General features: G+C 49.7%; 1 long non-coding RNA gene across 1 annotated transcript; it reads left to right on the top strand.

The window, feature by feature from the left end:
• Window positions 1-14,154: 14,154 nt before the first annotated feature.
• LOC109489864 lies at window positions 14,155-26,059 on the top strand. The gene is made up of 3 exons (XR_002143011.2): window positions 14,155-14,347; window positions 22,904-23,184; window positions 25,828-26,059. It is a non-coding gene; the product is annotated as an uncharacterized LOC109489864 (long non-coding RNA).
• Window positions 26,060-26,748: the final 689 nt, after the last annotated feature.

Below are 26,748 nucleotides of genomic sequence, written 5' to 3'. Positions count from 1 at the left end.
CAGACCCTGTTTGAGTGCCTTATGTCTATCCACTCATGTAATTGTGCCAGCAGCCCTAGGAGGTAAATACTGTTATTATTTATATTTTGAAGAAGATGATGGTGAGAATAAGTTATTCACACAAGATCACACGGCTTGGGAGTGGTAAAACTGGGATCTGAAGTCTGAAGTCCAGTTCTCGAGTCTTCACTTAACCACCCCACTCGATGTGGTTCTATTAATGTGCCCATTATACAGATAAGGGAATTGAGGCACAGAAGAGATAAATAACCTTGCCCAAAGATACACATTGCAAGGGCCAACATTCAAACCCACACCATCCAACTCTCAAGCCCATAGGGAAGACAAAAGGGTAAATGTTAAACCGAGATATTTCGAGTTCATCTTGTAACTTCAGAAATCCACGTGCTATCAGTTTGATAAAATTTAGCTTGCTGTCCTTTCTTTCAAAGAAGTGGGAGCACAATTTCCTTTCAGTGATCTGAAGGAGGTCTCATTCATCCATTTGTTTGTTCGCTGAATAACTCTCTCCAAAATGTCCATTGTGGCCAAGGCCCTGAACTAAGTGCTCCACGGAACTTACAATGTACCAGGAAGACAGGGCTTTGTACAAGTGATTGCAAGCATGGCCAAGAGAAGAGAAGTGACCTGGACAACTGGAAGTCTTCTGCCACTGAGTAGGATGGTGCAGGAAGCAGAGATACAGAGGGGCGCCTGGATAGCGCAGTCATTAGGCGTCTGCCTTCGGCTCAGGGCATGATCCAGGCGTTCTGGGATCGAGTCCCACATCGGGCTCCTCCGCTGGGAGCCTGCTTCTTCCTCTCCCACTCCCCCTGCTTGTGTTACCTCTCTCGCTGGCTGTCTATCTCTGTCAAATAAATAAATAAAAAATCTTTAAAAAAAAAAAAAGGAAGCAGAGATACAGAAAGTGAGGGAAAGATGGCAGCCAAACTATTTTCTGGGACATGATGGCTAATTTATTCAAAATTAATATATTTGCCCTCTCATTATGTACCTCCTTCTATCTCCCTAAACCTCCAGTAACATTTGCTGCACATACAAAGGCCTCGTGTGATGACTTTTAGTGGGATTTGGGAAAGAAAGTTGAGCTCCCTACCTGTATGAGTGTGGCGGACAAGGAAAACATATGAGAGAAGAACCAAATATAATTTTGGGGGGTCAGGGAAGCCTGATTCAAACATTCAAACTTTGCTGGCGCACTAGCCCTTGCTTGACACCTGTCTGCGCTCCAAGAAGGCAGACACCTTGTCTGTCTTGTTCCTCGTGGTAAACCCTGAGCCCTGAAGGATGCAGACACATAACAGGTGCTTAGTAAATAATATTTGATTGAACGACTAGGCAAAAGACTTCAGTAGCCCTTCAGAATCTCTCCCAGGTGTGTCCCCCTGAACATTCCCTGGTGTATTCTCAGGGCCCCGGCCCATAGTAAGCGTCCGTGAAGAATCCCTGACAGGCAAAAACCTTTCTCCATAGTTTAGATTATCTCTTTACACTGTCTCCCAGAGAAATGACTGGATCAAAGAGAGTGGAGACAGTAAGACCTTGGATCCGTAGTACCAAATCCTCTTCAAAAGGAGCACACAGGTCATTCTGGTCGAGTATTGAAGTGGAGCACCTAGAACAACTTCTAATCCTCTTGGCAGGCCCTTCACAAAGAGATAAGGCAGCTAAGACCCAGCTCACCCTGCTCTCCCCCTTGATCACAGCGCCTTGCTTTAGACTGAACACCTCGCATCCGCTTCTGACCCCCCTCCAGTGCATCCTCTCCCAGCAGCCACAGCAAAATCTGAACACACACTTTTCCTGTTTAAAATTCTTCGATGGCTCTTTTTTCCCCTCCCAAACCTCTCCTATCACAAGGCTGGGAGGTGTGGTCAGGGTCCTCCTGACTTCTTCATTGACTCTTCCAGTCCATTCTCCCTCCCCACTCCCTAATTAACGCCCCCCCCACATACACACACCCAGCTCTAAATATTGCTCAGATCTGTCTCACTCCAAAAGCCGCTGGCTGTGAACCAGGATGAATGAACATTCTGTGCCCCCATAAATTAAATCATGTGAGGGATTTATTTGATCTATTTTTATTAGACTACCACAGGGCACAGAGCTTCCAGAATTCAAATGCCGTGGACATCTCCAGTAGGTACCATGGTGCCAGGCATTGACATATTGTGGCACTTAATCCTCACCACATCCCTACAAGGCTGATAAAGACACAGAACCTGAAAGGAGTGAAATATAGAGAAGAAATGGCCCTCACGGGATCACACGAGAAGGGTTTCTGACCCAAGTCTCCAGACTCGTAGGCCTGAGTGTTCAGTAAGCATTTATTGAACACCTGTGCAGAAGGAGTATTGAACCAAGGATTCAAGATAAAAGGCAACTGCTGGATCTCCCTTTGACCTGACAGCAGCAATGCTGGGAAGTTCTTCCAGGTGTCTAATCTAAATTCCTTTTGCTACAACTCAATCCCTTCCCACCCCCCTGCCTCACCCCTATCCCCAGATAAACACAGAAACAACAGTTGCTGATAAGATCGCAGGCTTCTCCTCCAATTGTGGCTTCTGTCCTTAGTTGCCACACAGGCCTGAGATAAGCCTCACAGAACAGGCTTCCTATCTCCCTGGACATTGCCTGCCCGCTGCCAGTCACTCCTCAGCACCAATGCCCGCCCTCCCTCCCCCCAGAGCCAGGAAGACGGAGAGCTTCAGGGGAGCCTTCCCTGAGGGGAAAGGAGGAAAGGCAGTTGAAAGTGGCAGCTTCTCCCACTGATCACTTCTCAGGAGGTGGCAACAGGCAACTCTCTGTAGAAAGATGGCTGCCCCACCTGAGAGGATCCCCAGCCTGAGGAAGAGTGAGGGTGGGCTGCCGTGCTTGCCCCTGCCTTCCACGGCTCCCTGGCAGCTCCCGCTAGACGGATACCACAGAGGAGTCTTCTTTGCTGGCTTATCAGAGAGGACAGGGACAGCAACAGCCTTTCTATGGAACTCGCAGATGAGTTTAGAAATGCCTAATAAATGTTTGATGAGTAAATGATTGGGAAAAAATGAATGAATGTGAGACTGAATGAATAAATGAATTAGCATAGCATTAAAGAGGTCAACGAAGGGAATAAGAAAATAGCAGAATGAATCAGAACGCATATGAATGAGTGAATGAAAGAATAAACTTCTAAGTGCTTGAATGAATCTGAGGGAAAAGAGTAGCAAAATGATTAAATGAGTACATGAGTTAGCATATGAAAAATTAAGGCATACCCGAGAGTCAATTGAGTGAATACATGGATAATGGATGGATGGATGGATCAGATGAATAATGAATAGTCACAACTTCTTAGAGGGAAACTAGGGGGCTAAATGATAGACTCTATGAGGCCAATGACAGGTCTGCTTTAGTCCTTGTACTATCCCCAACCCTATACAGTGTCCTACACATAGTCAGAATTCTAAGTATTTGTCAAATAGATAAGAAGACGGATAATTAGATATTCTCCTCCCAGTGCATGGTACTAAAATTTGCACTTGATGGAGACCTTCAAATTTCCAGATTCTTCGTGTGAAAGGAGCTCTGCTCTTGAGTTGGATGGGCCTGGTCTTAAACCCAAGTCCACCGTTTCCGAAGCTCTGTGGTTCATTAAAAGACACTTAACCTCTTGGAACTTCAGCTTCCTCTTCTCGAAAGTGGGGGCAATCATGCCCACATCATAGTATTTTCGTAGAGATTAAAGAAGAGTATGTGTATCTTGCATATAGGAAACACCTGATGAACGAACATTTCCTTTCTTTCTCTCCCAAGCACATTTTCTTCCCTCTATCCATCAAAACCCACCAGCTCCAGGGCCCCTTGATGCTCTCTCCACTCAAGGGCCCCCCTTCCCTAGCAGCTGCCAGAGGACCCAACTAAGCTGCACCCAGATTCCTGGCCCCCACAAGTGGTGAGATAATAAATGTTGTTTTCAAACACTAAGTTGTGGGGTAATTTGTTAGGCAGCAATAGTTAACTAATACATCTCTGTTTTACACACGGGGAAAGGGAGTGAAAACTCAGCCTCCCTGTAGCTTACACCCTCAGTGAATAGTGGTTTAAATAAGAAACATGATATAGGATGACATCCCAGCCCTATTTTGCTAAACCTCAAGTTTGACAGAGCAGAGCCCTTCTCACTGCCTGTGGGATCATACGAAGATTTTTTGTCTCTGTCCCTAGTTCCTAGCACAGAGCTCCCAAAGCATTTGGAGTTTCTTGTGTGATGAGGTGATGGGAGCCTTTCTGTTCCAATGAGGTGACTCTTGGTGGGCTCTTAAATAACTTCAGGGTGGGGACTAGGCACTAGAAAGAGCCAATCTTGATTAGAAGCTTAGAACTTTCAGCCCCACCCTCCAACCCTGGGGGAAGGGAGAGCGGCTACAGATTGAGTTAATCACGAATTGTCAATGATTTCATCAATTGCGCCTACCTCACGAAACATCCATAAAAAACCCTGAACAACAGGGTTCAGAGAGCATCTGAGCTGTGAACACATTCATGTGTCCGGAGGGTGGCACACCCCAACTCCACGAGGACCGAAGCTCCTGGGCCCAGGACTCTTCCAGACCTTGCTCTATGTAGCTCTTCAGCTGGCTGTTGATTTATACCCTTTATAATAAACCAACAGAAGTAAGAAAAATGGTTCCTAGGGTTTTGTGAGCCATTCTAGTAAATTATCAAACCTGAAAAGGAGAAGGTGTGGGGAACCCCCTGACTTTGGAACCCAGTCAGACGTCAGTGTGGGTAACCCAGGGACCCAATACGTGTGACCAGCCTCTGAAGGAAAGGCCATCTTATGAGACTGAGCCCTGACACCGGTGCAGTCTGGCACCAACTCTGAGTAGTTAGTGTCAGAACTGAATTGAATTTAGGACACCAGATTGCCGTCTGGGGAGTTGGCGAACTGGTTTGTGGGAGGAAAAAAGCCCACACGGTTGGAGTCAGAAGTGTTGTAGGTAAAAACAGCTCACTGCTCTGACAGATTCCTGGGCTGGGGGATCTGCTACCTCAAAGGCATAAGAAAAAATATTGCCTAAAATTGGCCAACTCCCAAGCCCATGAGGAAGGTGGGTCATAAGGGAGGCGGACAGCCAGCTCTGACTTTTGGAAAACTTCCCCATGAGACATCTCCAGAACCTGTGGGCTTTGGGGCCTCCCACAGCCATCAGGGTCAGAGGTGGCCTCCCCATCCCCCTCAGAGCGGCTTCCCGAAATGAGGAGAAAGAAGTAAGCTAACCACAGAGCTGGAATCTAGTCTTCCTTTTACTTGAACGCCACTTAACACCTTTACACCAGGTCCCTCATTTGATGCTCCCAGCCCTGAAAGAGTTGATATTCTTACCCCACTTGACAGATGCGGGTGTTCTTAGCCCCACTTGGCTTTCCGAGGCTTACAGAGGCCATGCTGGTTACTCAAGATCATACAGTCAGAGGCAGTGCCAGAACTAGAAAGCGGGTCTCCTGACCCACAGCAGCCCAATGCTCTCATGACACCAGCTATGCTTCCAAGAACCAAAGAACAGAGGGAGTGACATCGAAAGAGAGAACCCCCGGGAAAGGAAAGAAATGAAGATTAATAGTGCAACTGGAGACACTTGGTATGCCTTTTGAGCAGAGATATCGCCAAGCTGTAAGATTCTGTTGTGCTGCTCAAACCATGGAACCTAACACACACTGTCTTGCCTGGCGCTTACCAATGTGCCTGACCCTTTGGGAATTGGTCAGATTTTGGGGTGCATTTCCTTCCCCCCAAACCTAGGGACTCTTAAGGCTCATGGAATCTTGGTGTAAAAGAGCACTGCAATCAGGAGCTGGGGGGGGGGATTGCAGTGGTATTGTATTCTATTGTATTTTGGAGTTACTGTATAATGCAGAATTTCAGTTGGGGTGATGAGAAAGTTCTAGAGATGGACAGTGGTAATGGTTGTACAATAATGTGAATGTACTTAATGCCACTGAGCTGTACACTTTAAAATGGTTAAAATAGTCAATTTTAGGGGTGCCTGGGTGGCTCAGTAAGTTAAGTGTCTGACTCTTGATTTCAGCTCTGGTCATGATCTCAGGGTTATGAGATTGAGCCTCCCGTTGGCCCCATGCCAGTTGTGGAGCCTGGTTAAGATTCTCTCTCTCTCCCTCTCCCCGTGCCCTCACTACTCACGTGTGCTCCTTCTCTAAAAAAGAAAAAAAGTAAATTTTATGTTATGTGTATTTTACCACAATCAAGAAAGAGAGAGAGAAGATGGGACCCCCACCCCCAAAATAAAGTAAACAACTGAAAAAACACACTCATCTCTTGGTTGAATGGGAGGATGGGAAAAAAAAGACACCATGTCCTTTGTGGAGTGGGGACTTTAGGAATCCTTCTTAGACCCAGAGACCCCAAATGACACTAAGTCTTTGTCCCAGCATAACTGGCCAGGTGCTTCCATTTGGGTCCTACCTAAGGGACCTCCAAGCTCTGCAGTAAGAGGAAGACAAGCAAACAAACAGCTTCACAAAGCAGGCACTGGGCCAGAATTTCCAAGATGTTGGTCCAGGGAGTGTCAGAGCCGTAGGGACTCTTAAAGCTCCTCTGGTCCAACTCTCTCATTTTATAGATGGAGGAATCAATTCCCAAAGAGGAGAAACACAGGCCCACAGATCTGGTCAATCACAGCAGAGCCAGGAGCCATGTGAGTTTTTGCCTAGTGGACATGAGTTCAAACGCCGCTGTATCACTGGAGCACATGTGAATGTCGGCTGACCTCACCCCTTCCATCTTCATCTTGCTGGCCGGTAAAAGGAAAGCAAGGAGAGCAGAGATGACACTGTCTCGTTCTTCACATCTTTGGTGAGGCCATGGAGACTGAGGACCTCAAGTGCCACTCCCAGGGCCTAGTCCATGGTGGATGCCCACTCCCCATCCTATTCCTTTTGTCTGGACTGTCGACCACTGCTCCCCCTGCCACCTCCCTCTGTTCTCATTGTCAACAGAGTGACAAGGTGGCAGGCAGACTGACCTGTGGGGACAGTCATCTGAAGAGCAGGCCCTCAGAGAAACAGAACATCCCCTTCTGTCAGCACCAGGGATCCAAAGGCAGCTTCCAGTCGGAGGACACCTCATTTCCCACCTCTGCCTTCCCTCCCTCTCAGTCTCGTCCCCTCCCGATGCTCCCCAGGCCAGGGGGCTGGGACTTCCGTGCTCCCAGGAAGGAAGATTGGCTGGGACACAGAGTGCCATTCTTTCAACCCTCACCCCAACTGGGTCAGGGAGGGTAATGACACCCCCGCTGCAACTAAGAAAATTGAGACACAGAGGCTGAGGAGCCTGTCTGACCTCATGTGTCTAGGAAGCAGTTGAGCCACCATGTCTACCTGGAGACCAGAGGAAGAGGAACAAAGCTGGGACAGAGCTCCCTCTGCATCCTGCTCTACTCCTGGGCCAAATGGTCTTGGGCATGTGACTTTAACACTTCAACTCGATTTCCTCACAGGTAAAAGTGACATCAGTAATACGGGCCCTGCCTCATGGAACTCTCACGTGAAAGCCACCTGGCGCCTGGTCGACCTGCTCAGGAAATGACCGTTTCTCTTCCTTTCCCTGAGGGGTCACCCCGACACTTCCCCACCTCCCAGCCAGCAGCCCAGCTCCTGCCCCTGTTTGTTGACACCACATCCGGCTGCGTGTTGTCACCCTACATTACACCACCACACCTCACCAGTGACATAACCCCCTCCGTTGCCCTCCCCACCCACCCCAGGCTGGCGTAACCCAGGCGCTGCTGACACATCCTCGCTGAAATTCAAAACTAGAGACTGTGTTGGTTTGCTGGGTTGTTGCAGGGCAAAGCCAAGTCCAGCCCCTTTTCCTCTTTGTTCTCAGAGCCCTGAGGAGGCTGCCGGGAGCCAGGAGCTGGGAGGGGGCACTCAGGGCAGCAGAGCCCAGGCCCAGCCCTGAAGTTCCTGAGGCAGAATGGCAGGAGCCATGGAGGCAGTAACTCAGCAGTGTGAAGAAACGGGCCTGCCTGATGAAACCCATTTCTCAGAGATGAGAGCCAAAGACAGAGAGGGAGAGCTCCAGCCCCAGTTCCCAGAAATGTGTCTCCACTCTCTCACCCATTCAAAAATAGTTTTGGGGCACTGACTGTGTGCTAGGGTCACTAGCTGGAGACACCGTTGGGAGAAAGGCCAGATCAGAGGTTGCAGCCTCACAGGGTTGTATGTGGTAGTGGATCGCACAGACAACAGCCAAGGAAACTCGTAACAAAACAAAACAAGAGAGCTTCGGATGGTGAGAAGTGCCTTGAGGGAAACAGATGGGCTGATATGACAGCAGCTGAGTCCCAGGAGTGGGTGCTAATTGAGTGGAGCGATTCAGGAAGGCTTCTCTGAGGAGGTGACGATGAGCTGAGACCCAAAAGAGGAGGAGGAGCCAGCCATGTGAGGATCTGGGGGAGGGGGGGGTGGACTGTCCAGGAGAGTGAATCAGAAATGCGGAGGCCATAAGATGGGAAAAAGCTGGCTTGCTCCAAGAAGAGGGAGGGACAGAATGGAGGGAGCGTGTAAGAGGAAGGGAAGGGTAAGATCTGAGAGGTCTCCAGACACCAGATCATGAGAGACGAGCCACCTGGACCACAGCAGGAGCTAGGACTGTATTCAAAGAGAGATTTGAAATACCCTGGAGGAGCCTTCCCTTCCTGGGGCCCCAAAAGCCTGGGGGACGAAGGTGACCAACAAGACTCCCACACAGGCACACTCAGACAGTGGAACACAAGGAACCTCAGAGTCTGTTGAGATCCATGCCCTTCCTCGCACTAGATGGGGGACAGCCCCAGGATGGGAAGGGGTATGTCCACAATCACACTGTGTGGCCAGAGGAGAACTAGAATCCAGGACACTGGAAGTGAAAGTGGAGCCCACAGTTTTCACAGTCAGTATTGTGATTTCCTTTCACTTTTCCCAGCAAACCCATTCTTTTTCCGAGAAGAAAGGGAACATGGTCTCGGGTCACACGGTCGGAGGAACCGGGGAGCCAGGCTCCAAACCCAGGTTCTCCAGATGCCAATGCCCACACCCTTTCCAGATGGCCATTTGGGATTTAGGTTCTTCCTGACCGCGGCTGGAACCTTGTTTGGGAAACGCCTCAGGGCCCAAGCAAGTAAAACAAATGAGCCAGGTCCCCTCACGCATTAGTCCCTGACATGAACGCCTTTTTTTTTTTTTCTCAAATAGATCAAGGAAACCATTGATAAATAGTTCTCACTGGGCATACACTTTCCACGACGATTTTCTTCATAAATGATCCACTGGATCTTGTTCCGTGTGAGACTGCAGAACTCACACTTCCACGGCATCAAACTAACCAGGAGGGTTTGTTAAAACACAGGCTGCTGGAGCTTAGAACCAGAGTTCTGAGTCAACAGGTCTGGGGTGGGGCCCCAGATTTTGCATGTCTAACAAGTTCCCAGGTGATGCCGGCTTGGGGACCCCACTTTGAGAACCACTGCTGCAGCACTACACGGTGGTCTCTGTCCAGATCTCCTTTAGGACCAAGGCCCTCATTCACCCAGGGATTGTCCCTCCACAGGAACTGCTCATAATGGAAGGGCCCTGCCTTACCCAGAATCATCTCCCCTTCATGCCCCCTTCATGCCCGGGTGGTCAGTGGAGACGTCCCAAGGTCTCTGTTTGGGACAGCTCTGCAGGGCCAGCTCAGCTTCAAAGCTCCCTGTGGGACGGGCCCGAAGGCCTCAACTGTGACGACGTCAGACTTCAACTTCTCCTCCTGCGAAATCCCTCATTCATAATTCCCTTGCAGGTGTTCTTCCCAAAAATACTTCCCATTAAACACCCTGAATTCAAATGTCCATCCCAGAATCTGTTTCCCAGAGTGTCTGACTGTGGGGAGTTGGTACCAGAAGTGGGGTGCTCTAAGGAAGCCAATGACCTGGGATTTGGGAGCTGAATCAGCCACTGGCTGGCTGGCTGACAGTGAGTGCTCCAGCGCTCGGGGTGACACAGCCCCTCCCCCAGTGTAAACGGGAAGCCTCTACTGTGGCAAACGGGACTGGGTTATCTGTGCAAGGGAATGAATCGGTGGGTTCACAATCTCAGGCTCTTGAGGGGCTTGGACGAGGTATCAATTATAATGACCATAAAATCGGATGGCTGTCACTGAATGCCATTTTAATGCCCTAAAGAAGGATAATGAAAATCCCCTCTAGAAGTCAAAGTGTCAAAGTCAGAGGGCCTCTTTGGCGCCATCTGAAGCACTCTCATCTTGCACAGTCAGAAGATAGGAAAGGCTGAGAAGCAGGCCCAGGTCTTCACTGTAAGACTAACAGTTCACCAGAAAATTCTCCACCCGGGCAATTCTGGGACGTCAAGCTCAGAGCTTTAATTAGAAAGCAGCAGGGCCCTGTGACTTGGGATGGGGACATGAGCGTGGATGCATTCAAGAACCTTGAAGCCCCAGAACATCCAGAACTCTCTAAGCCTGAGGTGGCGGCCTAGGACTTCTAGTAAACCCTACTGCTCCCACCTAGCTTGAAGATGATGCCCCCGGTAGACATACACCCCTACACACACACACACACACACACACACACACACACACACACACATCACCTCCCGACTGCCAAACTCTTAACCAAGGCCAAGTTGTTCTCATTCAGCCAGAAAACGCTGGGCCTGCCAGCCTTCCCAGATAGGAATGAGAGTGATAGGATCTCAAAGTAATAGATGCCAGATGGCCCTGACCCATCAGAAGCATGATGAGTGCAAAAACTGTGATAAGCAGCTAAGTCACTGAGGCAGCTAGGGGCCTGAGCCCCGGCCGGCTGTGGAGATGGTAATAGGACACGACATTCCTAGTGGCAGACTAGATGAGTAGTCAGCGAGGGAATTGCTCAATTTATACAATCAGAACCAATCAAGGATCGGGATCTCTGGCCAAGTTTCCAGACCTCAGCCCATTTTCAATTTCAGCACTGTTGGGTACAGGGTCTGAGTTGATACGCGATACTCAAAATACTCTCTCGGCCCCTGTTGGAACGAGAACGTCTGGGAGTCAGGTCACATTTGGAGTCTCGGCTCGGACCTAGCTCACAGTAGGTCCACATACTTCCCCACTGGTCATTTCCTCAATGCCTGAACTACAAGTGGAATGGACATACTTGACAGTTGGCAGAACTTCCACATTGTTTCCTTGGCCTGTGAGCTAAGAGCTCTCCTAGTGGGGAAGGGCAAGCAGAAACTTCTGAAACTGCCTCCACCCATCCCCCACCAGCTGAGATAGCAGCTCAAAATCAATATTGCATCATGACAGAGATAAATGCCACCCTTAAAGATCTAAAAGATACAGGAATAGTACTTCCCACCATGTCTTCAGGTAAGTTGCCAGTCTGGCCACGAAAAAAGACTAGAAGGATCTAGAGGCTGACACAGATGTCAGCACAAGCAAGCAGTAGCTCTAAGTTGCAATTGCCGGACTCTACATAACGTCTACGAGCAGGTTAAGTCAGCCCAGGATGGGGTGTGGCCACTGAGGGGATGAATGTTTCTCTACATCTCTCTCAGGAGGAAGGACCAGAAGCAGCCCACTCAGGTAGAATGGACAACATTATACATTTACAGTCTTCCCCCAGGGCTACACTGAATCTTCTCCACCCTGTCACAATACAGTCTGAAGAGACCCGGACATTCATCTGGACATTCCACAGAACGTTACATTGGTCAACTAGGTTAATGACTTCCTGGGAATCAGTAGGTAATGAGTAAGAAGCGGCAAGTACCTTGGAGGTCTTGATAAGACACAAGCGTTCCAGGGGATGGGGACAGACCCCATGAAGATTCAGGGTCCCCCCACAACAGTTTTAATGGGTTCTGGGAAAGGCCAGGACGTCCCCTCCAAAGTAAAGGGCAAATTACTGCGTCCTCCGCCTCACACCACGAACATGAGGACACAACACCTGGAAAGCCTCTTCAGGTTCCGGACTGCACATAGCCCACGAATGAGGTTATTGTCCCAAGCCAATTCCCAAGTAACAGCAAGACTTCCAGCTTTGAATGGAGCCCCGAGGAGAAAAGCGCTATGCAGCAGGTCCTGGTTATGACACGAATGGCCCGAGCCCTTGAGCCTTAGCCCTGGCAGATTCTATGGCATTCGAGGCAAATCTGAGGGGGAAAGATGCTGTGTGGAGTTTATGGCAAACCTTAGTATGAGACTCACATGTATATTCCTGCTGCGGATCTGCGCAGGTGGATGGGGGATGGAAACCCCTAAGGCGCCAGGGAACACATTTGGGAGTAAGGGGCTCTCAAGACTCCCTCCAACTCAGACTTTCTACAGGTCCTTCTTACCCTGGGTTTGCTCAAGCCCAGGTCTATGTAGGTCTTCTTTGCTTGGGGGCCAATTCTGCCTGCATGCCTGGCCAACAGCTGCCCAGGAAAAGGCTCCCTACTGCTCTCATCCGAGAAGTTCTGGCTCAGAATGGGCTGAGAGTGCCAGCCAGGGATACTGCCAAAGTGTTTCTAGTCAGAATAAGAGCTGTGGATCTTGCCCGTGACTCTGCCTTTGCATTAAGTGCAGAAGCCGAATGTGTTGGTTTGCAAAACCTAGTATTTTTCCTTTTTGCACGGGGCTGTGGTGTGTGTCAATCCCAGACTGCAGTTTAGTCGCCTTGCCCTGAACCTTGCCTCCTCTGGATGTATAGCGTCGGGGAGGAGGCTGAGGGAGACACTCTGGCCCAGGGTATACCAGAGCCATGGAGGGAGAACTTGTCCGAAGGCACCTTCCTTTGACAACAGCCGGTGCCCCTTCACCCACCAACAGAACCCAGCGGAAGGAGAATGGCTGTTCTGAGTCCATCATGGCTTTGTTGTCTGGGAAACCCCTTCCCCTCTGTGGGCCTCAGTTTCCCCATTATAAAATGAGGGGGCTGGACACTCTGCCTGTCCTGATGTTCTGTGACCCACAACTTGAAAACGCGGGGAAAGAGCTATCTCTCCTCTCCTCCTCATCTGTGGCTCCTGTTACAATCACCACCTGCTTTCAGTCTTGGATATGTGTCAATGTGTTTGTACTTCAAGAATGGAAATAAATGAAAAAATGCACCCTGAAATAACAAGAGGCCTGGTAGATTACGCAACCTCCCAGCTGGGGCAGGTGTGGGGATGGGGGCCAGATCCCGAGCAGCTCAGTGACGCATAGCCTTCATAACTCACCCTACGGTGTCACACATGGAGGGTTGGCTGTCTATACAGGACACATTCCGGTGAGAGAGCCCTTCAGACTCAGCCCAGTACCTTCTGCGGCAGCCTTGCTGGGAGACCATTGGGCACCAACCTTGCCACAGCCTGGGTGGGGGGCAGCCTGGGATGTGAATTCACTGGGGTGGGGAAAGAGGGCAGGAAGTGTGTCAAAGTGACTTCACTGCCACTCCTGAGAAGGAACTAGTCACAGTTTCAAGAGTAATTCCTAGCACACAGTAGGAGCTCAATAAACTGTTATTTGTTACCGGTGTGTTCAAGGCAATAGAGCCTAAGAGCAGTGGCTTTCATGTATTTTTGACCAAGAAATGCATTTTGCATTATGACACAGAAAACACACACACGCGCGCACACACACACACACAGAGGTATCCAGTGTGTATGTGTGTATCTGAAACAAAATATTTTCAGAAATTAATCCAAAGCATACTACAAACAAGATACCCATGTTTTCTCTTCTATTTCCTTTTTAAATGCTAATCACGATCCACCAAATTGATTTCATGACCCACTAATAATTAACAATCTCCAGTTTGAAAAATACAGGCATAGAAATCAACCTGTGTTTGAATTCATTAGCGGCTACTTCCAAGCTGAGCACCATCGAGCATATTTTTCAGCCTCTGCTTCCCAGCCGGTAACCTGGAGATTTCAATACTCACTCCAGAGAAGGTGACTATAAGGACTGTATATGTGTAAAGCCAAAGCAGCATACCGTGCCATCGTGAGCACCCAGTAAATGTCAGGTGTCATTATGATGTCACAAGAGGAACTGACACTCTCCGTTGGGGGAGTGAGGATGTCTTGTCTAATCCTCCAACACCTTAGTCCTCCCACCCCCAATCTGAAAGCCGCAGGGGACTCACGACCTCACAAAGGCAGCTGGGTCAGGTGCTTTAGCCACATGCTTTAGAAGAGACAGCCGCAAAGCAAATCGGACACTAATCCTGCCCTGGAGGACCTTAGATTCCAGAGATGAGTCACAAACCCCATTATTACACAAAGGGGTGGCATCTTATGCAGAGTAAAGGCAACAGGCCTGGAGTTCAAGGTAAGAGTTGTTTCTTCCAAATGGGGCGATTGGAGTGGCAGGGTCTGTGTTTACCTCGCTCAACAAGGGAGCCTCAGATCCTAGTGCAGCTCTTGGCATATAAGAAGCGCCTTATAAATATTTATGTATGAAATCAGTGAATGCATCCAAAAAAAAAAAAAAGATGCTCAGGGGAGGATCCAGATGCACACAGAAGGACAGAGGGAGGACATTCTAGGTAAGGAATTCCATGAGGAGTCACTTCCAGGGAGGTCAAGGATGGTGTTGAATGAATGAAATCTGAACCCACCCAGGGAACCAGAACCAACCTCCCTACCACCCCTCTCCCCATAGCCCTGTATTGGCTGAGAAAAAACTGAAGAAGGAAAACAGGAGTCTAGGTGTGGGAACTTGTTTCCCAACCCTGGGTCGCTGGCATATGATCCTGGGAAAAGTCACTTCCCCTAGCCTCTCAAATAAAGGGTATTGGGCAAGATACTCTCTAAAATCATTTCCAAGTCTATAAGCTCTTTGCTCTAGAAGCCCTTTTTCTTCCTCTCTCCCTTCCAACTACCCCAGGGCAGCCCACTGTGTGTTGCTGTTGTCATCTTCCTGGATGTTTGGCCCATAAGCATAGGCCACAAAGAACTGGCTGGGTACAAGGTGTTCTGGTTATTACTGCTATGAAATAAATTACCCAATACTTAGTAGTGTGAAACAATCACCATTTTATGTTGCTAATGATTCTGTGAATAAGAATTCAGAAAGGGCTCAATTGGGCAGTCCTTACGGAGTCCTCTCATGAGATTGGAGTCTATGCCAATTTGGGCTGCACTCGTCTGAAGGCTCGGTTGGGCTGGACCCCTGAGGTTATTCAATCCCATCCAATCCCAGTCCCAGATGGTTTGGCGGTGGAAGCCAGTTTTTGGTTAGGTGCTCAGATGTGCCTCTTCAGTGTGGTGATGTCAGGGTAGATGGACTTATTGCATGCCGGTGAGCTTCCTCTAGAGCGAGTGACCCCAGAGGACCATACAGAAGTTCCACAGGCTTTTACGACCTAGTTTATGAAAGTCATGCAGCAAAACCTCTACCACAGTTTATGGCTTACAAGAGAGACACTAAGGCCAGCTCAGATTTATGAGGAAGGGATATAGACCTCACCTCTCAATGGCAGATGTGTCAATGAATTTGCAGACAGGTCTTAAAATTGCCACACAAGGTGCCAGTCTGGCACAGAACACCGATGAGGTCATGTGTGGCCTTGGCCTTCCTTGTCCACTCCACCTCTATGGCCTCAGTGCCCTTTTTACTATCCTGGGATAGGCACACGTATCCTGATGCCCCCTACTTTACCCAATCTTTTCCTATTAGTTCCCCTCTTCTCAATCAAACCTTGCCTATGTTATGGACTGAATGTTTCTCCCTTCCCAACATTCCTATGTTGAAGTCCTAATCCCCAGTGTGATGGTATCAGTATGTGGGTCCTTTGGAAGGTGATTAGATTTAGATGAGTTTCATGAAGGTGGGACCCCCATGATGGGATTAGGGTCCTTATAAGAAGAGTTAGAGAGACCAGAGCTCTTTCCCTCTCCACCAAGTGAGGACACAGCAAGAAGACAGCCCTCTTCAAGCTGGGAAGAGAGCACTGGCCAGACACCAAATCTGCCAGAGCCTTGACCTTGGACTTTGAGCCTCCAGAACTGTGAGAAATGAGTCTCCGTTGTTTAAGTCGCCCCCATCTGTGGCATTTAGTTATAGAAGCCTGGGCAGACTAAGACACCTGTCCCCCGTCCTATTCGCTCAAGATCCCAGCCTATGTATGATTCCAAGAGATCCTGATAAAAAAAAAAAAAACTGAGAAAAGTCACTTCCTCTAGCCTCTCAAATGAAGGGTATTGGGCAAGATCCCCATTGAACATGCTCATCTCGAGAAGGCCTCTAACTGAGTGACCCAAAGAAGGCAATTTCAGATACTCCGGCGGGTAAGAGATAAGAGAATATATTTTGAATCCGGATGGGTTTCTAATGTCTACTGAGGCCCTATATTTGGAGTACATAATCAAATTAAAAAATCCATGAGATTGGCAGGGCTACAGTGGGGAAATATATGTGAGGCGACCAATTCCTGTTTTCTCTCTAAAACCGTTCTTGGTTTTAACAGGTGGCTGTCGGGCAGAACGGCTATCCAGATATGAGCTGAGCCCAATGAGACAGCCCTGTCTTTATCAGCTGACCTCTGGATTAGCATTTATTGTGTCTCCACCTGTTATCTCATATTAGAATAGTAACCTAGTTGGTTAAGCCAAGTCAAAAGAAACTAGTTAGGAGTGAACATAATAAAATAGCAGAGCTGTAAGGGATTGGGGTGGGTGGATGATCAATAAAAGGATGAGATATAATGTGTGGAGTGGAATAAACTGGAACAAAATGTGCTCAGCATGCTCCCTGCTCAAGCCTTCATAATTTCGTTTCTTTTTCTGGAATGTTCTACCCCCACATAACCTTACAGCACCTCCTTCACTTCATTCAGGTCTCTGCTCAAATGTCACCTCCTCTGACCACCCATCACTCTCACACCTCTTTGCCTGACTTAATTTTCTAATCTCCATTTGTAAACATTCTCTATATATTGGCTTATTTCTATCTTCCTCTTCTAATTCCGTGAGAGCAGGAACTTTGTCTCTGCCTGCTCCCTGCTGTTGCCTGCCCTTCCTAGATCGATATCTGGTATACAGCAGGCGTTTAATAAATACTATTTGAATGACTGAATCATTCAACAAATCAATCCTGTTGGAACGCATACAAATAGAATGGATCACAGAAGAACACAGTGGAGGGGAGTAGAACACAAAAGGGTGAAAATGGAATGGAGCAAGCCAGGGTAGAATGGCGTAGGGAGGGGCAGGTAGCTCAGGATGAAAGAGAGCAGAACAAAACTAAATTCAGAACAGCAGGACAGAGTGGAGCCATGGCTTTTCAATCCTCGATGCACACGGGAACCATCTGGGGAGCTTTTAAATCATACAATGCCTGGATCAACCCATTCAGATTCAATTAGTCTGGGGTGGGGCCCAAGCACCATTATTTCTTACAGCTCTCCATGTGATCCAAATTTGCAGCCAAGGGTGAGAACCACTCTATTAGGACATTCTGGTTACAGAAATTAGGTTAACCTCAAGCCAGCTGTAAGGCTTATGCACAGAAGAGCTACCAGCTAGAACCTTGAACCCTACCAACAGCACGTTGGTAAGGGAACATGTTCGCCAGCAGCAGTAGCCACAGAAAATCTCTCGAATTTTCAGCTACTGCCCAATAGAGCATGTTGTTCTGACAAATGTGTCAGTGGAAACTCTCATCTCTACCAGAGCAGCCTGATTCTTCTGTGGGGCTGGGCGGTGTGCTGGGGTATCTCCAGGGGTCTTCTCTGCACTATACGGATTGGGCCATCTGCAAAGGCATTCCATCTTTGCAGGAAGATAAACGGGGTCACCCTGGAACTCCAGTCTCCTCCAAGGCAGGCTCTCCCCCTTATCTTCCTCCCATTGCCCAGCTAATTGCAAAGTCTCCTTCTGCTTTGGACCAAACCAAGCAGAATTATAAAGAAGGCCCAAAGTCTGACTTCCACTGTCTTCCTGACTTCAGATTTTTTTTTAAATTTTTATTCAATTTATTTACACGAAAAAAGAAACACAAAAAAGGTTTACCCATTTCCCCCGCCTCCCACCCTGTGCCTCTTGCAACCACGAATCCATTTTCTGTATCTATAAGCTTGGGTTTGAGGAGGGGGAGGGTTTGTGTTTTGTTTTTTAAAGATTCCACATTTAAGAGAGAGCACACAGCATTTGTCTCTTTCTGTCTGACTCATTTCACTTAGCACAATGCCCTCAAGCGTCATCTAGGTTATAGTAAATGGCAAGACTTTCTTCTTTGGCTGAATAATATTGCATTATATAATTTCTTTTCTATTCATCCATCAATGGACACTTCGGTTGTTCCCATTTCCTGCCTCGTGTAAATAATGCAGCAATGAACATGCGGGTGCGTATGTCTTTTCAAATGAGTGTGTTCATTTCCTTCAGATGAATACCCAAAAGTGGAATTGCTGGATCATATGGCAGTTCTATTTTTAATTCTTTGAGGAAACTCCATACTGTTTTCCATAGTGGCTGCTTCAATTTACATTCCCACCAACAGTGGGCCTCAAGGCCTCCCTTTCCCACACCCTTGACAACACTTGTTATTTTTGATACTAGCCCTCCTAACAGGTGTGAGGTGAGAGCTCATTGTGGTTTTGATTTGCATTTCCCTGATGATGAGTGATGCTGAGCATCTTTCCATGTGTCTGTTGGCCATCTGCGTGTCTTTGGGAAAATGTCTATTCAGATCCTCTGCCCGTTTTTTAATCATATTGTTTGGGGTGGGGTTTTTTGGTTTGGGCTTTTTAAATGTTTTGGTGTGTTTTGGGGGGTTTTGTGGTTTTTGTTGTTTTGTTTTTCTGCTATTGAGTTGTATGAATTCTTTGCATATTTTGGATATTAGCCCCTTACCAGATCCATGATTTGCAAATATTTTTCCCATTGCGCAAGTTACTTTCATGTTTTGTTGAGGGTCTCCTTTGCTGTGCAGGAGCTTTTTAGATTGATGTAATCCCACTTGGTTATTTTTGCTTTAATTGCTTTTGCTTTTGGGGTCAGATTCAAAAAATCATCACCAAGACTGATGTCAACAACCACCTGTTTTCTTCTAGGGGTTTTATGGTTTCAGATCTCATATTCAAGTTTTCGATCATTTTTTGAAAGGTTTTATTTATTTACTTGAGAGAGAAAGGGAGAGAACACGGTGGGTTAGGGAGCAGGGGAAGGGGGAGAAGCAGACTCCCTGCTGAGCAGGGAGCCCAACTCAGGGCTGGATCCCAGGACCCCAAGATCATGACCTGAACCGAAGGCAGACGCTTAACTGACTGAGTCACCCAGGCGCCCCTGATCCATGCTGAGTTAATTTTTTCTGTATGGTGTAATATAGTGGTCCAGCTTCATTCTTTTGCATGTGACTGTCCAGTTTTCCCAACACCGCGTATTGAAGAGACTCTCCTTTCCCCGTTGTGTATTCTTGGCTCATTTGTAGTAAATTAATTGACCATATATGTGTGGGTTTATTCTGGGCTCTCTGTTCGGTGTCATTGATCGGTGTTTTTGTTTTTATGCCAATACCATGCTGTTTTCATTACTATGCCTTGGTAGTATGGTTTGAAATCAGGGAGCATGATGCCTCCAGCTTTGTTGTTCTTTCTCAAGATGGCTCTGGCTCTTCGGGGTCTTTTGCAGTTTCATACACATTTTAGGATTGTTTGTTTCTGACTTCAGATTTTCCTCTCTCCAATGCCAATTCCGGCCCCAGCTTTTATCCAAATCCACTCCAGCTCTCCAGGAAAAAAACAGTAACGATGATAATGATGACAACTATTCCTTCTCAAGATCTGGCTGTCATTAATCTATGCATGATAACTTGCAATGATACTCAGTTTATGTAACAGTAGCCAGCACTCACTGAGAACTCATTATGTACCAAGCCTCCTTCTTTCAATTTTATACATATTAGCTTATTTATCCACTCTATGAGGTAGGCGCAATTATATCATCCCCATTTAAAGACGAGGAAACTGGGGCACAGAATAGTTAAGGAACCGGCCTAAAGACACACAGCTAAAGAGTAGCCGAGCGAGGATTTAAACCTCTGGCTATAGAATCTGGGTTCTCAGCATGCAATCTGGGTTCCTGCTGCCTCGTGCAATCCCTTGTGTTCTTAATAACAGTCTCACCAGGCAGATATCATTTCCTGAGTTTACAACTGAGAACGTTGCAGCTCCGCTATGTCCCACCATTTGCTCCACAGGGCCATATTGGATTTCCACCTCAAACCCAGAATTGTCTAATTCCAAAGTCAGGGGGGCTCCCAACCACCACGCAGCTCTGCCCTTCAGCTCACACGCCGGCGAGCTTGGGGAGCAGGAAAGGCCTTTCCATCTCCCTTAAGAGCAGTGCTTCGGGCCTTCTCCCCATGGTCAGGAATTTCTCGCTGGGGCCACCCAGTCAAGGGCAGGTGTCTGGGGACTTCTGGATTCAGAGCCCGTGTGTGGCCATCAAGCAGCTACACCAGGCCGCCCTTCCTCGGACCTTCCTCAGTCTTCAAGGCCCTGGCTGGGGCACGGGACTCTGTTCCATGATGGAGTGTCACTAGGTTCCAGGTGCTGGGCTCGAGTGGGTGAGGGAGGCCCTTTGAGTCACTGAGGAAGCCAAAGACCGGAGTCCCCGCAGCCCCCGCGCCCAGGCTCCGGAGGCCACACCCCAATACTTTGGAAATGTGTAATTCGCACCCTCGTCCTCCACCCACGGACCCGGGGTTCGGCTGCTGCTGATTCATTTTCAGAAGCTCCTCTTTCCACAGCAGCATGAGGAAGGACTGTCCCCCGCTGGAGCCATGTGTGTTTGCTATGATTCATCACATCGTCTGCAACCGTCTCAGAAAGAAGCCTTACACAATCCCGGAGCCGCTGGGAGCCTCGCGGCGCAGGGGCTTCCCCTCTTAGTCACCCTCTGGGCCTCGGTCCACTTCCACGCAGCCACGGGAACGCGGAGGGACAGGCACATGCCCAAAAGAGGAACTTGGGAAATTAGCAGGCGGGGTGAAGGCCGCCCCCCGATGTTGGCAACTGCTCTGAGGCAAGATCGCAGCTGCGCGGCTGCTGTAGAAGTGAAATGTGCACCGTAAACAAAATCTCCCCGGGCCCACGATGGCCGCGGCCATGTGCCCTCTGGCCCTGGGGTCTGGGCACAGGAAGAAGGGTCCGGGCGGGGCCAGCCCGCTCTCTCTGCAGATCTGGATGTTTGGCAATGAGGCAGGCTGCTGGCCTGGGCCGAAGCTGGTCTGAGCTTAGCAGAAACAGCAGCATAGACAGAGGGATGGAGATGTGCCCATCAGGAGCTCCTGCTACTGGCCCCCAAGACCCATCTGGTGTTTTCTGGTTCTGGCTGCCCACAGTCACCTGGCGGGCCAGAAGGAAGGGTGTGATAAACACGGGTGCTCGGACCCATCTCCAGAGATTCTGACTCAACTGGCTGGGGTGGGCCCAGGCATCGGTGGGTTCTAAAAGCAGTTATGTTAGAGTTGGGAACTACTTGCCAAGCCCTCACTTGCCATTTGAGACAGCAAGGCCCAGAGAGCCAAAGGGACATAGCCAAGGTCACACAACAGCTAGTGGCAAAGATTGGACTTGAACGTTACCTTGGCCTACAAAGTCCAGCATGAGCTGGCCTCCCCACTGCCTCCTCACCTCTCTGCATTCTGTGACTTTGCCTCTTCTCTGTTCTCTTTCCCACGTCAGGGCCTTTGCACTGCCCATCGGCCCTGCCTTTACCCCCAAATCCTTCATGATTCTAAGTCGGCAGCCCTCTGTGCCCCTCCACCCCCTCCCCTCACTTAACCTGATCTCATGTCTGTATTTGTTTATCAGCTTTTCTCCCATTAGAATGTGTTCCCAAAAGGGCCAGGGCTGTCTGCTGTACCCCTCGTACTCGCACAGTGACCAGAACACAGCAATTGCTCAATAACTATATTTGTCGGATGGATGGAGGGCCCCAGCACAGGGTGCACACTGACACCAATGCCCCCAGCCCACATCCACCAGGCCACTGCACCAGCTGTCTGCCAAGCCCTCATGAATGCCCACAAAACAAGCTCAAACCGAGACCATTTCTCTGTGTCTCCAAGGCATGTCCATGGAGGACCAAGGTCTGCTTCGTAACCAGCACACCAGGGTGACCACAACCAGAAAACAGTTGTCTCTGCCAGAAGCCTCTTGGGGGGCCCTTCTAACGATGCTCGCACTGATCAAATGTGTCCAGACCCCGCTGGCATACTGGCCTTCACAGTTTACCGGCCCCAAAGTCTTTACTGTCACCATTTTGTTTTCAACCACTCAGAACCCTTGCGTGGCTAGCTGCTTAGTGACCATGAAATGATTTCCCAAATATGCTCGATCCTCCCAGCAAACCCGGGAGCTGGGTGTTCCTGCCCTGCATTTTACAGACGACACCCGTGAAGCCCAGAAAAGCCAAGTCTCTGGTCTAAAATCGCACAGCGAAGGACACAACCCAAGTCAGACTTGAAGCCACGTCTTGGCAAAGGCCAGTCTTCCACTCTGGCCTCCGCTCTAGCTGCCATTCCACACCAAGTGTGATTGGTCACCTTCCTCAGTCCCAACCTTCACTTTGGATCATGTTTGGCTGTTGCCAGAAATCTCCCCACTCCTGGAAGATGAAAGGTTTGCCACACTCAAAGAGATACAACAGATCAGGCGTCAGCTTCCAAAGGTCAGTCCAGAAGAGAGAATACCAAGGCTGTAAGTGACTCAACTATTTGTGTCCTCCAAAAAAAAAAAAAGCCTAAGGCAAGGATTAGGGTTCACACAGATTATTTAGGGGATGACCCCAAGAAGCAGCAATGAGAAGCAGGGGGAGCTTAAGTCAGAGAAGGAGGAAAAGTCAATATAATCGTGTGCTCTTAAAATTGCCCTTGTAGGCCCAGGAGCTAGATTCTTCCCGGACCCCGGACTTCCAGGCTACCCTTGAACAAAGCTGACTGGGCTCTCACACCTGGACCTGAGGCAGAAAATCAGAGTCGCGTGTCTGGTGCCTGAGGTAGGAAGCTGTGAGCGAGTGTCAGAACTCACCCAGAACCCTCCACGCCCCACAAGTGCAGCTCACGGCACCAAAGCACCCCCTACAGTGACATCTTCAGCCGCAGTCTCTTCTGGTGACCGCTTTGAAAGTAGTCCAAGTGTGTTTATTTGAAAGAAAAAGGTGAGTCAGAATTATATAGGTCAACAGTTTCTCAGCAAATCCCTAAACTAGGAGCTGGACTAGGGCCCTCCACCAGCCTGCCGCAGCCCAGAGGACTCATGAGTCCCCCTTTCTTTGCTCTCCAGCACTTGTCACTCTAAAGCTCAACAAGGTACCAGGTCTTCCCAAGATGAACCCCAGGATCTCTCTTCATCAGGGCCCTTCTTCCCACAAGAGGTCCTCACCAGGCCCTTGTAGCCCAGGCCCCATGACCATGATGCTAGCCCGACCTGGCCCTTTCCCCCAGACTCCTTGTGGTGCAGATGGGGACACTGGCCTCGGGTGATTGGCCCTTGGCAAGTTAGAAGCATCTGGTCCTACAGCCTTTGGTGCATAGACCCAGGACTAGCCACAGAATTTGCAGGGCCCAGTGCAAAATGAAAATGCAGGGCCCCCTGTTCAAAAATTAGTAAGAATTTCCAGATAGTAACAGCAGAGCCAATTAAACCAAGCGCAGAGTCCCACCGGATGCAGGCCTGGATGACGCGCAGATGGCATATCACTCACACTGTGTAGGCCACACCTCTCCCGGAGAAATTCCAAAGGGACAGGGTGGGCTGCTTCCAAAACAACAGCTTCCCAGCCAGAGAAGTCTGGGTTGGAATCTCAACTTTGCCTCTCACCTGTTGTGCAATTGATATGAATTGCTTACGCCCCTGGGCCTCAGTTGCCTCATCGGTAGAATGGGAACGAGATGGCAAACTGCACGTAAAGTACAGGGAACATGAAAGGCATTAAACAAATGTGAGTCCTTTGCCCTCCTTGCCACCTCCCTCCTCCCTATCAGTTTGTTCCCTTTCAGGCTAGAAGAACCGGGACACACACACACACACACACACAGCCCCACCTTGTCCATGGTCTGAGTCTCAAAATAACAGCTGGAGAAGGTTGGGGGATGCTGTTCCAGCACTGTGAGGGGCTACTGTCCAGGGAGGGAGGGGGCTCTGGACTCCCCCTCCTTATTAGTCTCCACTCCAGCTAGGCCCAGCTCTGCCAGGCTGGGGCCACTGAGTCTGGCTGTCCTTCCCTGTCTTAGGAAAGCCCATAGGTTCCCATGGATGCCAATTCTTTCTCACCCTCCTTTTCTCAGGAAGGAAGGAGAACAAACAGAGAGAAAGGCTGCATTAGGCCTCCACTGACTCATAGTGACACTGTGGGCAGGTCACAAATGATGATTCTGGCCTCAGCTTTCTCATCTCTAAAATGGAGCTAATGATGCCTGCCTCTGGCCTCAGTGACAGGATGTTTAGAGAGCATTCATTAAGGCCGGTGTGTGGCTGTCATTGTGCCGTAGCTAATAATACACTGGCCTGGTAAGGCCCCAGGAGGCCTTGGGAGCTTTGGGAAAACACACTCTCGTCCGTCTTCAAAGCATCCCTGAGAAGTAGGTGGGAGGCAAGTCTCAGGTCATGGGGAGGAGGGAAAGAGCGGCAGTCCCAAGCAGCCAGCACCTGTGGGGGGAGGGGGGAATGAACTGCACACCCCCAATGGGGAAGGTGCCAGTCTCCCCTCAGCAGAGAATATGTGTGGGCGCACCCCTCTGCATGCCTCCTGAAAGAGTAATATGGCCCACTTCTCAGAGTCGTGATAAGGATGAAATGGAGCCATGCGAGAGCCACTGGGGCACCTAGTAGGTGCTCAAGAAACGTGTGTTCTGGAATAAGGAGTCTGAGGAGCGGGACTCACCCAATTTCCTGTCCTCCTTTGCCGCTTTCGGGGACAGTGGTTTGTTGAAACTTCTCCTCTTGGGAAAATTGCATATGACATCTTCATTAGGCCACAGGCCACACCTCTGTGGACTCAGATACGGAGTGGTGTTGGGTGACCTGGTTCCCATCAGCCTCCCGAGGACACTGGTCCTGCCTTCCCCGCAGGGGGAGACATCAGGCAGAGGGGGATAGAGGAGAGCAGCGTTTCTGTCACCAGCAGAGCCTGGCAGGTGGGACAGAGGTTTATTAAGTGCCTCTCGTTCATTTGAGAAAACGGAGGCCAGGGAGGTTAAGGTACTTGCCTGAGGTCCCACGGTCACCGAGAGACAGAGTCAGGATCCAAACCCAGGTCTTGGTGTTGGTAGGCTCATTATAACGTATGGCCCCTGAAGCTAGAAACACAGCTCCGCTCAGCAGCCGCGTGAGACCGTCTTGCCCAATCTCTCAGCCTGAGGCTGAAGAAACGAGAACGCTCGGAGAAGGCCGGGAGACAGTCCGGAGCAACTGGAATCAAGCCGGGGCCTGTGCCTCGGGCCTCCTCTCCTGCCTCGCCTGGCTTGGGGTGGCTCAGGTGCGCACGATCACAGGGACACGCTGGCCCTGACTCAGGGACCAGGAATCCCCGTGAGTGCAAAGCAGGGGCAGGAGCGGCCTCTCCGGTCACAGCTAAAGCGGCTTCACTCAGGCATCCTCCCAGCTCCGCTCCAGGCATGTGCCAGGCCTTGGGGGTGCAGCCCAGAACACAGGGCCCTGCCCTGCAGGCTGGTGGGTGACATTTTCCCCACCACTGGGGAAGCAGAAGCTCAGGGAGGCAACTTGTCCAAGGCCACACTGTGCTTGGGGGCAGAGCTGGGGCAAGAACTCAGAACAGACCCACTGTTTTTCCTCTCCACAGGCGGCCATTGGCCAACAGAAAAGAGACTCCAGCAACAAAGATGGGGAACAGAACGGACAGCGACTGTGTCATTGAGTGTCCAAACCAAGACAATTTCGAGAGCGAAAGGGGATGCTATTAATAATTACACCGGGAGGGGCGCCTGGGTGGCTCAGTCATTAAGCGTCTGCCTTGGGCTCAGGGCGTGATCCCGGAGTCCTGGGATCGAGCCCACGTCAGGCTCCTCCACTGGGAGCCTGCTTCTTCCTTTCCCACTCCCCCTGCCTGTGTTCCCTCTCTCGCTGGCTGTCTCTCTCTGTCAAATAAATAAATAAAATCTTTAAAAATAATAATAATAATTACACCGGGAAAGCAGGCCAACACCAGATTGTCCCAGGCGAACGAGGACGTGTGGTCACAGGACCCATGAGCCTGTGACGGGCCAGCCACGGTGAGAGCAGCTTTTGGTGTCACGGAATCCCCACATCAACCCTGAAAAGTGGATGCTGGATTTCGATCTCCTCTGGACAGGTTCAGAAATTAAGGCTCGGGGGCTGAATAAAGATCCCAGAGCTGGCAGGCAGCTGCAAAAGAGGGATGAGTGCGTAAGATTTGGGGCCTGAGGGAAGAGACAGAAAGCAGGCCCTAGTCACTCAGTCTGGCCACCTGGGGGAGGAGTTATGGCTGCTGTGTGCCCATCATGATGGGCAGTAGCCATGGCAAGCTGGTTACTAAGTATGTCTAATATCCCCCCTCCCCACTGAGAAAGGAGACCACGGATGTCCCAGGACAGCAGAATGCTCTGTGCGATGGGGGCCGGGGCAGGGGAGGGCTCGTGCGTAGGCCCCTCATTCCTGGAGCTACAGGGGAGCTAGAAGGAGCCGCCTCCTGTGGCTTGGCCTCCCTGGGTGGCGGCCTCTGCGAGAAGGAAGTCCCCTGCTT

This window comes from Ailuropoda melanoleuca, chromosome 9 (genome assembly GCF_002007445.2).
Source record: "Ailuropoda melanoleuca isolate Jingjing chromosome 9, ASM200744v2, whole genome shotgun sequence".
Classification (NCBI taxonomy): Eukaryota; Metazoa; Chordata; class Mammalia; order Carnivora; family Ursidae; genus Ailuropoda; species Ailuropoda melanoleuca.
This window is presented reverse-complemented; position numbering and strand designations above follow the sequence as displayed.